This window comes from Amblyraja radiata, chromosome 11 (genome assembly GCF_010909765.2).
Source record: "Amblyraja radiata isolate CabotCenter1 chromosome 11, sAmbRad1.1.pri, whole genome shotgun sequence".
NCBI classification, from domain to species: Eukaryota; Metazoa; Chordata; class Chondrichthyes; order Rajiformes; family Rajidae; genus Amblyraja; species Amblyraja radiata.
Genome location: NC_045966.1, coordinates 46,972,704 through 46,986,413, shown reverse-complemented (window position 1 = coordinate 46,986,413; position 13,710 = coordinate 46,972,704).

The following is a 13,710-nucleotide window of genomic DNA, read 5'->3' as shown; positions in this document are numbered from 1 at the left end:
TGATTGTAATAGTAAGATTTAACGAGAACTTACCAGTTTGAAGTTTGATCTTGATTTTATGAGGAGTTACGATGAGCGATTACGTGAAGAAGGGGTGTCCGTCTGCGTGCGCGCCAATCTTCAAAGCAGCGGTGTTAAATCACAGATAAAAAGAAGACCTGAGAATAGTAAGATTGTGAAGAAACTAGAACTTCCATATGACCTTGATAGTATGAGGGTGGGAGCGGTGGGCACGTAATCGCTCATCGTAACTCCTCATAAAATCAAGATCAAACTTCAAACTGGTAAGTTCTCGTTTAATCTTACTATTTTACTTCGGAGTCACGTGAGTGACTACGTGAAGATTTCAAAGCTCTGTGATTTTACGTCGGTTACGAATGCAGGCGTCACACACTGAATGGATTGACCATGGATGCGTGTAATCATTAAAGCATTCAGACATTACGTAGTTAAGTAAAGTAACTGATGCTTTAAATGAAAGAAAAGTTTTTTTTAAAGTTACCCCTCCCAACCTTGGGGGGGAAACTAAGGGACAGAACTTAAAATGGTACGTGCAAACACCCCCAGTCCGGTTATGGGTTTGTTATAAAACCAGTGGACTGTTATTTCATTCGTCCATCCTGCAGCCACTAGGATGTCGTCAAGGGGCACGTCCATAGCTCTTGCTGCCGACGTAGATGCAGCCCTGGTGGAGTGAGATTTAACCATATAAATGTTTACTCCTGCTACCGCCATTACCTCCTTTGATCATCTGGAGATGGTTTGAGTTGACACCTTTTGGTGTGGTGTTTTTTTTAATTTAATTTTTTTTTTTTTAATGGCTGATGAGGACCGATTGTTCTGAGCCTCTGAGGTTCTCCGTAACTCTCAGATAGTGGTGTTAGTATGTTACCACCCACACAACCGTTGGTCCTCTGGATATGCCAAGAACTGGATCTCCATCCCTGGCATTCCTGGCCTGCTCTGTTTTATCAGGTTCCTGATTAGGAATGTTATGTTGTTCATATTGGTGGTCATGTAGTCCAACCGTAGCTTTTGCAGTGTCTGGAGTCTTTGTCAGCATACCACCTTCAGGGTTAGTTATAGGCGGTCCCCACTATCAAAGTAGGGTTTGTACCACACTCACATCCCATGTGACAGTGTACCTTGGCCTTGGAGGTCTTAAATTGTAAATTCCCTTCATGAATTTTGTTGTAAAGGGGTGCGTTCCTATCGAACTGTGCCCTGCTTCCGGCATCAGATTGGAGGAGAGTACGCCTCTGGCACTATAGATGCACTATAACTTAGTTTATAGTTATAGTACAGTTGATAGGAACTCCAAGACATCCGTTATCCGAACTGTGTTGTATTTGTTCGGACAGTCCTATGCCTTGAAATGGCCTCCTCAGAATCTGCAGACAAACAAGTTATACGTTCATGTAGTGGATGATTGCTCCCTGTAACTGGGTTCACTAGGAGGTCCCTGCTCTTGGGTACAGCCATTACTGGTTGGACTATAATTCCCAAAGTTTTTGGGGGCCAGGCTTGAGTAGGCCAATCTGGCACTACCAATATGCCTGTGGCTTAGTCTTGCTTGATTTTTGTCAAGCATCGGTTTGTGAGACAAATTGGCGGAAAGCATACATAAACATTCCTCCCCAATTGAGGGAGAAAGCATCCACTGCCTTGCTCCTGGATCCAGCTCGCAGGACACATATCTGGGTAACTAATGGTTAGTCTAGATGCAAACGGATCAACATCTGGTATGCCAAATCGTGTAGTTATTTTGTTAAATACTGTCTGATTCAACATCCATTCTGTGTTGTTATTAAACATTCGTGATCCAGCATCTGTCACCGTGTTATATCTACCTCGTAGATTTCCCAAATATTCCTCTCGATACACCAGTGCCAAATGAGGTTCGACAATCTGTCGTAAGATACAGATTTTACACCACCCTTGTTAATTGATATATGCCACCGCAGTGGTGTTATCAATCTGAATTTGAACAAGCACCGGTTGCATATCGCTACAGAGAACCTTGAGTCCATATTGTGCCCCCAACAATTCTGGGTAATTGATTCCATGTGTTGGGGAATTACAGACTCCTGCTCATTCCATCTGCCCCCACAACTTTAGACTCCCCATCCTTAGCCGCTTGCATAGGTCTGAAGAACCCTTGATGGCTTTCAAGCAAAATTTCCCTGAGCTGTCTCCCATTCGTTATCCACCATAGTTATTCAACAATGGCCTCTGCTGGCAATCCATAGTTTGCCAATTCGGCCTGCATGTAATCTGAGAGTTCGTTCCTTTGCTTGCTGTAAGTTCTGGTAATGCAAAGGCCCGTACTGCTGGGAATGCAGCTACTATTTGCCAATTACACTCGCTGTTTGCCTGATAGATGGCTAGAATTTGACTATCAGGTCATTGCAGGCTTAATTAATATTGTTGTTTGCCCCTAGGCAAAGTCACCAACATATTTACTGTTTTTGATAGTAAATTCTAGGTAATCAATTACCCTTGTAGGTGTCAATTTTGATTTAACTGGATGGATGAGGTAACCAATTCTTTCAAACAGGGTTTTGGTTTGCTTGACTGATGCTTCTGCCAATTCTTGGTGACTCCAAAATGAAAATGTCCTCCAAATATGCCATTACTATGTGGTTTTGAGACCTTTGTAGTCCCAGAATTGGTTTCCATAGTTTAGTCAATAGTCTAGGAGCTGATGTCAACCCATTTGGCAGAGCCATGCCATCCAGTTAAACGTCAAATATCTCCTGTTCTTAATGAATAGATACCGAATAGTATGCATCTTTGAGGTCGATGCATGCCATGTGACCATTTCATAGGAAGCTCCTATAAAACAGTAGTTAGACCGTAACAAAAAATTGCTGTTTCTAAAGGTCTGTACTGCTCAAATGAGTTAAACCTGGATGAAGTGACATCCTCCATCTGTCACCTGTCCTGGAAGGCAATCCTGCCCAAAATACTGGGCCTGCCTTGAAGACAATTCCGGTCCGAGTTCCAAGTCTGCTTGGAACCTATGTATGTTGTGCAGTAAAAAATAATCACATGTTGTTATCTGTTTTTTAAAACCAGATCTGAAATTCATGTTATTGTCATTTTGAACAAAAACACAAGAGTAAAAGTACCAACATGTAACTGGTCCACAATCCCTTGTTTCAGTAAACCCAGACCCACCTACCTCCATGGCTACCAGTGGTCTTGTGGTAAGCCCAAAGGCCCCTGATGCGGGTTCCTTTTCTCTCCTTGATTGGGAGTTGGACTGGTAGGAAGTGTGGATTCCATGTTTCTCCTGACCTCTGCTTGGGTCTTGGTCTGAAAACCTTATCATACTGAGCCTGCCTTGTCGGACAATTCTGGCCATAATTCTGAGTCTGCCTTGAAAGACGACTCTGATCATATTTCCGTGCCCAGCTTTCAAGCTACCACTGGCTTCAGTGAATTGCTTACCCCCTATGGAGGTGTGGGGTGTGTTGTCGCTTACTGATGAAGTTTGCTTGTCGTTGGTACCTTGATTGAGATTTGTAGTTAGCCCTGAAAACTGGTGCTGCCGCAGGCCCCTGAGGATACCTGCGCTGACATGGCCCCTCCAGCGGGCCTAAATGAGATTCTTGCTTTGGGTCAGACTGAAACTGACCGTGAATGCTCCTCTCCTCAGAGCAGGAGACATTTTCTAGATCTCTATCCAGGGAAGCATCCAGTGGAACCTGGATGATTGCAGAAGTATTTCTTTTCTTTTGTGCTTATTATTTATTTTATGTAAAGCTCTTTGGTGCAAGTTAATTTAAACAGTGCTATATAAGTAAAAGTTACTTACTTACTTCCTTTCTTCAGCTTGTCCCTGGGAAGGTTCCCCCCCCCCCCTGCTTTTGTACTCTGATTCAGAGTGGTTTCTTCCATATGTACTTCCCCCTCCAATGGGGAAGACATTGGGTTGCCCCATTATGCGAGGCTCCCAGTACTGCCTGCTGCTGTAGGCCCGGGCTGACACAGCTCTCTCCTTAGAGCAGGTCATTGTTGGAGCAACTTCTAAAAAAGTTGCTCCTATGTGGGAGAGTCGTCCTCAGACGCTCCCCGTTGAGGGAGGGTATCCCTTTCCCTCCCCGGACTCTTCTGAGTCAACGGGTTTGTTTGACTTGCGGGTGGATTTTCCCTTACTGCAGGACCATCAACGGAGCTCTCCTCCTGCAACAAGTCTCCTGCCGATCTGCTGCCCGCGCTAAATGTCGGGAAACACCGTTGCCCGCTACTGGGAAATGCTGCGGTCTTCGGCAGCCGACTTCCCCGCGGACCGTCTCCTCAACATCTGGGCCCTGAAACTACAAAAAGTTTCAAGTCCGAAAGAACGCAGGTAAGTGATTCAACTTTCCTTACCTGCCATCCTAACGGCCTGGGAGGACGCAGTGCCTCTGCCAGTCCATCGCGCATTGCGTTCAGACGTAATGACGCGCACGCAGACGGACGGCCTTTCTTCGCGTAGTCACTCACGTGACTCCGAAGTAAAATCATCTATAGTCTTTTATTTGACAGGATGATACGCAACAAAAGTGTTTCACTGTACCTCAGTACACTTGACAATAATAAACTAAACTATGCTAAATTTATTAAGCTTAGTAAACTAATTAAATTAATATAATTAATTGTTTAAAAAGTACTATGTCAACATATCTGTTGTGCTGCTGCAAGTAACAATGTAATTGTTCCATTTGGTGACACATGCCAGTAAAAACATTCTTGACCCTTGCCTCTTGTCTTAAGCCTGATGCATCTACTGAGGACTTTGACAATGAAGTGTATTCACTGGTACACAAAAATGCTGGAGAAACTCAGCGGGTGCAGCAGCATCTATGGAGCCAAGGAAATAGGCGACGTTTCGGGCCGAAACCCTTCTTCAGACATAGATAGATGCTGCTGCACCCGCTGAGTTTCTCCAGCATTTTTGTGTACCTTCCAACTTCCAGCATCTGCAGTTCCTTCTTGAACACAAGTGTATTCACTGTGCAGCTGACCCCCTCTGCTGGTCGCACTGATATCTGCAGCCTTTGGATTCCTTCAGCTTGTCAAGATTCAGAAGGTACACAAAAATGCTGGAGAAACTCAGCGGGTGCAGCAGCATCTATGGAGCGAAGGAAATAGGCGACGTTTCGGGCCAAAACCCTTCTTCTGTCAAGATTCAGAGCTTGCATTTGCAGCTCAGGAAATTGTGGATTTAATACCCACTCAAGGGGCGTAAGCAGTTGTTCTAAGTAATGCTCTGCTACACTCGGCAATGAACTGGTTTTGGAATGAGAAGCTAAACCAAGGAACCTTCACCTCACAGTGGTATGGAAAGATCCCTCAAAGCTGCTTGAAGAGCATTGAATCTTTCTGTCCTGGCCACCATTTATCACCAAAACAGATGGCTTAGTTATATTAGAGACACAAGAGACTGCAGATGATGGAATCTTGAACAAACCACAAAGTGCCGTAAGAATTCAGTACGTCAGAATCTGTGGAGCGAATGGACAAACATCGTTTCGGGTCTGAATCCTTCTTCAGACTTACAGGAGTAGAGAGGATAAAGCTAGAAAATAGAGGTGGGGATTGTAAAGACGAGTGTATGCGAACTATGTCTTCACTACTGTTTTATTACTGATCACACTACTGATACACATTACTGTCCTAGCTGTCCGTGGACTGTCACCGGAGCTAGAGAGCGATCTAGAGGTGGGGAGGTTACAATTATACTGGTGATATGGGGAGTGGTTAGTAGTGGTGAGGTCACTATGTTAAAGGAACATGCACTAGTCTACATCCTTCCCCTTGGAAACAAAGCAGTACAGCAGTGACAGGGCGACCACAACTCATACGCTACAAGCAGTTAAACACACACACACAGTCAGGCAACAGTTAAACAAATTCCCCGTAACGTACAGGCGGCTTGACCAACCGCCCGGAGCGGGTACGTAACTCGCCTTCCCCCTCCTCTGCAGGAACAACAGGAACAGGAGCAGGAGCGGGAGCGGGAGCGGGCGAACGAGCCGGAGATCGGGCAGGAGAGGGATGGAGCGGAGACCGGGGAGGGGACACCGGCACAAAGGCGGGCAAACGAACAGGCGAGGGCGGACTGGCAGCAGGGAAGCGGGGCACAAAGAGCTGAGAGGGCAGAGTGCTGGGCATGCGAGGAGCGGTAGGCAGAGAGGAAGAAATCGGGGGGGCAAAAGGGGCAGCAGGAGGCTGTGCGGGTTCATTGACCAGCCGCAAATGCTGGCGGGACCGGCGGTAAATGGTACCCTCGTGGTCGACGAGGTAAGAGCGCGGTGAGCCGGCAGAGCTGACGACAACCGCCAGTCGGTAGTGGCCGGAGGGGGACTGCATCCGGACGACCTGACCAGGGAACAGATGCGGAAGGGGACGGCAGGACTTGTCGTGGGAGCGTTTTTGTATTTCTTGCTTTTGGGCAATGCGCTCCTTGACGGCAGCAGGGCGGAGGACAGAAGGCACCAGGGACCGCTGGGACACAGGGATCGGAGGGCGCGTGGTGCGGGACATAAGCCGCTGAGCAGGCGAGCCCAGGGCAGGGTCTCGGGAAATGTTGCGGAGGTTGAGGAGGGCCGGGTGAAAATCCGACCGGGAAAGTCTGCAGTGCTCCAGCAGCTCCTTGGCACTGCGGACGGCGCGCTCAGCAAGGCCGTTGCTCTGCGGGTACTCGGAGCTGCTGGTGAAGTGACGAAAGTTCCAGGTGGCAGCGAAATCGCGGAACTCCGCACTTGAAAACTGGCTACCGTTGTCCGACTGCAAACTCGCAGGGGAGCCAAAGGTTGCGAAGTGGCGGCGCAGCTTCCCAATGACAGCAGCAGATGTGAGGGAGGGCAGCTGGTCCACCTCGAACCAGCTGGAGTAGGAGTCCACAAGGACCAGGAAGTGCTTGCCACGCCACTCGAAGATGTCAGTGGCGACTGCCATCCATGGCAGATCGGGGGCAGGCTGTTGCAGAAGCGGCTGCCGTTGTTGATGGGGAGAGAGGCTATTGCAGGTGGAGCAGGCGGAGATCCTCTCCCGGATATCCGGGACCATGCCGGGCCAATAGAACTGGCTCTGGGCTTGGGACAGAGTGGCCTCGGCCCCGGGATGGCCGCTGTGGGCGGTTTGAAAATAGTGGTCCTGCAGCGCAGCAGGCACCACAACCTTGTGGCCTATCACCACCACACCGTCGTGCAGCACAAGCTCATCCCGGACCAGGAAGTAGGGCGCGGCACCAGCCGGCAAGGATGAGCGACGGTCAGGCCAACCACGCCGGATGACGTCGGCAAGCTGTTGCAGGGCAGGATCTTTGGCAGTGTGCTGGACCAGGGACTGCATCTGCTGTGAAGGCACAATGTTAACGTTTAACACCATCAGGTCAGACGATTCGTACGGGTGTCGGGTAGTGGACGTCAGCGGTGCGCGGGACAGCGTGTCGGCCACGAACATGTCCTTGCCCTTGCGGTACACGACCCGAAACGTGAAGCTCTGGAGCTGCAGCATCATTCGCTGCAAGCGGGATGAGGCGACGTGGATCGGTTTATTTAGGATCGTGACCAGCGGCTGGTGATCTGTTTCGATAGTGAAGGTGTTGCCCAGGATGTAATCCTTAAACTTCGAGCAGGCAAACACCACGGCGAGGAGCTCTTTCTCGATCTGAGCATAACGTTGCTCAGCGGGGGTCATGGTGCGAGAAGCGTAGGAGACAGGCAGCTGCAGGCCATCGTAGAGCTGCAGGCAAGCGGCACCAAGACCGAACTTCGAGGCGTCGCAGGTGAGGACAATTGGTCGCTGCAAGTCGAAGAACTTGAGAGTGGGGGGACTAACCAGCCTGGACTTCAGGATGTCAAACGCCTTCTGGTGCTTCGGGAACCAAGCCCAGGCAGTGTCCTTTTTGATCAGCTCCCTCAGGGGCGCACTCAGCTCGCTGAGGTCGGGGATGAACTTCCCCAGGTAGTTCACCATGCCCAGAAAGCGCTGCAGGCTGGGCACGTCGGCGGGTGCAGACATCCCAGAGACCGCAGCCGTCTTCTGCGGGTCAGGCTTCAGCCCCTCAGCTGTGAAGACGTGTCCCACGTACGTGACCTCTGGGACGCGGAAACAGCACTTCTTAGGGTTAAGCTTAAGGTTGATCTCACGAGCCCTGTCCAGGACTTGGCGGAGGTGGAGGTCGTGCTCAGCGACGTCCTTCCCGTATACCAGGATGCCGTCGACTATGATAGCACACGGCAGACCGGCAAACAGCTGCTCTATGATGCGCTGGAAGACTTCGCTGGCAGAATTGATCCCGAATGGCATGCGAAGGAAAAGGAACCTGCCGAAGGGTGTGCTGAAGGTGGTCAGGTATGAGGAACGTTCATCCAGCGGTATCTGCCAGAAAGAGCTTTTGGCATCGAGGACTGAGAAGACAGTGGCCGGGTCAACCTGTGCAGCGACGTCCTCCACCGTCTGCATGGGGTAGTGTGGGCGCTTAATGGCAAGGTTCAGGTCCTTGGGGTTTATACAAATGCGAAGCTCACTCTTATCCTTCTTTGCAGCAACAACCATGGTGGAGACCCACCGGGTGGGATTACTCACCTCCTTGAGGATGCCCACGGCCACCATGTGGCGCAGAGTCGACTCTACCTTGTCCTTCATAGCAAAGGAGATGCGGTGTGGCGGGCGGATCACAGGCTCGACACCTGGGTCGACAACGATCTTGTAATTGCAGGGCAGCTTGCCCAGCCCGTTGTCGAAATGATCAGGGTACTCACACAGGGGGTCCAGGAGGGTCCGCACCTGGTGGATATCGCGGTGAAAGGAGACCAAACCGAGGTCCTGGTATGCACGGGCGCCCAACAGCGTGATGTTCTCAGTGTCCAGCAGATAAAAAGTGGGGGGCCGAGAGGCCATCAAAACCTTGCAGAAAAGGGTTGCCTTCCCGACTGGTTCGAGCACGCCTCCCCCATAGGCATGTAGACGGGAGTTGTCGGGAGTGACCTTCTCACCAGACCTTATCTTTTTAAAGAGGCTCACTGACATAACATTGGCCACTGTCCCCGTGTCGATTTTCGCTGGGAAGGTCGACCCATTCACAGTAACACGCACCGAGGGATCCGTTATCAGCGCAGGTGCACCCAACAGTGAAAAAATGCTTGATTCATCATGGGAGGAACTGGTATCAGAATCAGGGAGTTCGTCCGACTGGTACTGTGAACCGAGCACGCTATCAGCCTCCACAAGGTTGTTGAGCATACTCCTGGGAGCAGGAACAGGCTTCCCACGGGAGTGACATGCAGCAGAAAAATGATTTAACTTTTTGCAGAAATTACAAGTCTTCCCTAGCGCGGGGCAAACATTAAACTGATGGGATGCAAAGTTGCAGTTGGGGCAACGACGCGGGCTGCCCCTCGAGGGGGCAGGGGAACCACGCTGGCGCGGCGGGCCATCAATCCGCCGGCGGCCAGCAACAATGGCAATGTTAATGTCCTGAGCCGCAGGCGATACCACGGAGGCGACAGCCGCCGCCATGCGAGAGGCGTGCAGAGCCTCGGTCAAAGTCAGATCGGGCTTCCTTAGAAGTTCAGCCCACAGTTTCTCGTCCTGGAGACCGAACACCAGGACATCCCGGGTCATTTGATCGGGGGTCTGCGCGTCCAGGCGGCAACGCCGTGCCAGATGCCGTAGCGCGGCAATGTAGGTGTCAATGTGCTCACCGGGGCTCTGGCGCCTAGTGAAAAACTTAAATCGCTCTAGAATGCAGTTGGTGGGAATGTCGCACAGACCGGTGAACTTAGCCAAAAGACATACCGGGTCCCGAGCATCCTCACCATCAGCGTATTCAAACGACTCCGATCGTTCCAGGGCCTCCGGGCCAGCCAAGTTGCGGAGCAGGTGTGACTGCGTCGCAGGGGTGGCATCAGGATGGGCAATTGCAATGAAGTGCTCAAAGTCGCGTCGGAAGACAGCCCACCGATGGGCAATGTCGGAGTCGAAAACCATCATACCAGGCTTGCGACAAGAGTTGGCCATGGTAAAGACACGGGAGAGAAACAATGAAGGGTAGGGAACTGGGCGAAGAGTAAATAAAACCCGATAAACAGGAAGCGCAAGGTACAACTATGACACCATGTAAAGACAATTCTAAGCGCACTATGTCTTCACTACTGTTTAATTACTGATCACACTACTCATACACATTACTGCCCTAGCTGTCCGTGGTCTGTCACCGGAGCTAGAGAGCGATCTAGAGGTGGGGAGGTTACAATTATACTGGTGATATGGGGAGTGGTTAGTAGTGGTGAGGTCACTATGTTAAAGGAACATGCATTAGGGATGGAACAATGTCCGACAAGTGATAAGTGGATGCAACTGGGGGGGGTTGATTAGAAGATGGCTGGAGTAAGTGACAGAAACTAGAGATGGAAACAAAAGGGTGTTAGATGAGGAAAGGAGGAGATCGAAGGAAATATGGCAGTAGGGGATGGAAGATTGGGGGGTTAGCAACATGGTAACTGAGATGATGGTAGATGTTGGGAGAGGGGTTGCACCAGGGTGGAAGGAGGGGGGTTGATGGTTAGAAGGGTATTACTTGGAATTGAAGAATTCAATGTTTATACTATTGGGTGATAAGCTCCTGAAGCGGAATATGAGGTGCTTTTGCTCCAGCTTTCTCCGGGAGCCCTGATTCCTCCCACATTCCAAAAAGATGCAGGTTTGTAGGTTAATTGGCTTCTGTAAATTACCCCTAGAGTATGGGAAATGAAAGGGGGATAACATGGAACAAGTAAACGGTTGGTCAATGGTCAGTGTGGACTCGGTGGGCCACAGGCACCTTTCCCATGCTGTATCCCTAAACTAAACTAACACTCACTCAGAGAAAACTTTGGAGCTGGGGGTGGGTGAGATAAGAATGCTGTGAGATAAAGGTAAAGAGGTAAACCTGATTATCATCGAGCATTGAATAAGAAGGATATTTCATTCAGTCGTACTAATTATCTGCTCTGCTTAATCTTATGCCCATCCTGATGGTTAGCAATTTAAAAGAGAAAAAAATTACTCTTGTTCTGCAAATAGTAGGGATGATAACCCTGGATGTGTTTTGATGAAACAAAAACACGTCCAGTTCCTTTCTCCTCTCTCAGCTTTCTGAATAACCAGAGTCAGTGATTTCTCTTCCCCAGTCACTATCTTTATTCCATCAGTATTGCCATCACCATTGATCCAATCCAGTTTCATTGACACAGTGAAGTGAGACACAGGGCAGGTCAGGGTAATGTTGTCTCCCTCAGTCGTTGCATCAGACGGCTCAGCTGTGATTGTGGAAAGTCAAAAATTATTTTGATCTCCCACTGCGAGGGAAAAATAAGTACTATTTCTGTTCTGATTTGCAGCTCATTCAGAAGGGGAGGAGCAATCATATTGAATTAGTGCCAGACTCTGGTTGGTGTGTTTCTTAAACATTGTCTTATAATTTGAAACAAGCAACGATATTGAGTTTCTTACCTCTCACTGTAATTATTTAATGGTTTGATACTTTCTGTTGACAGTTAAAATGTAATCTCCTGCATCATTGAACAGCACAGGGCTCTGTGAATAGTAAACCCCCACCAACATGTTTTCTTGCAATTACATTAATTCAATTCTCAAAGAAAGTCCGGTTCAGTTCCAGATGGTCTTTTCCTTAGGCTGCGGCAATCTTCCAGTCTTGATTTGGAGAATGATATGACTTCCAAAACAAAGCAGTTGGTTCCACTCTCCTAAAAGAAATAAGAATCCAAATCAGGTGAGGTTCACTGTGGAGTGGGCTTGACCGGTAACGTGTGTAGTCGTGCCTTTCTGTAAAACATCTAACTATAAGAAGCAAAGAAAAACCTTTTCTGAGCAAAGGTACAGAAGATAGAAAGCGGATCAAGTTGGAGATAGAATGTATCTTAATGCAAGGAGCATTCGTAATAAGGTGGATGAGTTGAATGTGCAGATAGTTATTAATGAATATGATATAGTTGGGATCACGGAGACATGGCTCCAGGGTGACCAAGGCTGGGAGCTGAACATCCAGGGATATTCAATATTCAGGAGGGATAGGCAGAAAGGAAAAGGAGGCGGGGTAGCGTTGCTGGTTAGAGAGGAGATTAAAGCAATAGATAGGAAGGGCATTAGCTTTGAGGATGTGGAATCGATATGGGTAGAGCTGCGAAAAACTAAGGGGCAGAAAACGATAGTGGGAGTTGTGTACAAGCCACCTAACAGTAGTAGTGGAGTTGGGGATGGCATCAAACAGGAAATTAGAAATGTGTGTAACAAAGGTAAAACAATTATAATGGGTGACTTCAATCTACATATAGATTGGGTGAATCAAATTGGCAGGGATGCTGAGGAAGAGGATTTCTTGGAATGTATGCGGGATAGTTTTCTAAACCAACATGTAGAGGAACCAACGAGAGAGCAGGCTATTCTAGACTGGGTATTGAGTAATGAGGAAGGGTTAGTTAGCAGTCTTGTTGTGCGTGGCCCCTTGGGCAAGAGTGACCATAATATGGTTGAGGTCTTCATTAGGATGTAGAGTGACATTATTCATTCAGAAACAAGGGTCCTGAACTTAAAGAAAGGTGACTTTGAGGGTATGAGACGTGAATTGGCCAAGATAGACTGGCAAATGATTCTTAAAGGGTTGACGGTGGATATGCAATGGAAGGCATTTAAAAACTGCATGGATGAACAACAACAATTGTTCATCCCAGTTTGGCAAAATAATAAATCAGGGAAGGTAGTGCATCCGTGGATAACAAGGGAAATCAGGGATAGTATCAAAACAAAAGATGAAGCGTACAAATTAGCCAGAACAAGCAACCTACCAGAGGACTGGGAGAAATTCAGAGTCCAGCAGAGGAGGACAAAAGGCTTAATTAGGAAAGGGAAAATAGATTATGAAAGAAAACTGGCAGGGAACATAAAAACTGACTGCAAAAGTTTTTATAGATATGTGAAGAGGAAAAAATTAGTTAAAACAAATGTAGGTCCCTTGCAGTCAGAAACAGGCGAATTGATAATGGGGAACAAGGACATGGCAGACCAATTGAATAACTACTTTGGTTCTGTCTTCACTAAGGAAGACATAAATAATCTGCCGGAAATAGCAAGGGACCAGGGGTTAAATAAGATGGAGGATCTGAGTGAAATCCAGGTTAGCCGGGAAATGGTGTTAGGTAAATTGAATGGATTAAAGGCCGATAAATCCCCAGGGCCAGATAATTTGCATCCCAGAGTACTTAATGAAGTAGCCGCAGAAATAGTGGATGCATTAGTGATAATTTTTCAAAACTCTTTTGATTCTGGAGTAGTTCCTGAGGACTGGAGGATAGCTAATGTAACCCCACTTTTTAAAAAGGGAGGGAGAGAGAAAACGGGGAATTACCGACCAGTTAGTCTAACATCGGTGGTGGGGAAAATTCTGGAGTCAGTTATTAAAGATGGGATAGCAGCACATTTGGAAAGTGGTGAAATCATTGGACAAAGTCAGCATGGATTTATGAAAGGTAAATCATGTCTGATGAATCTTATATAATTTTTCGAGGATGTAACTAGTAGAGTGGATAAGGGAGAACCAGTGGATGTGTTATATCTGGAATTTCAGAAGGTTTTCAACAAGGTCCCACATAAGAGATTAGTATACAATCTTAATGCACACGGTATTGGGGATTCAGTATTGATGTGGATAGAGAA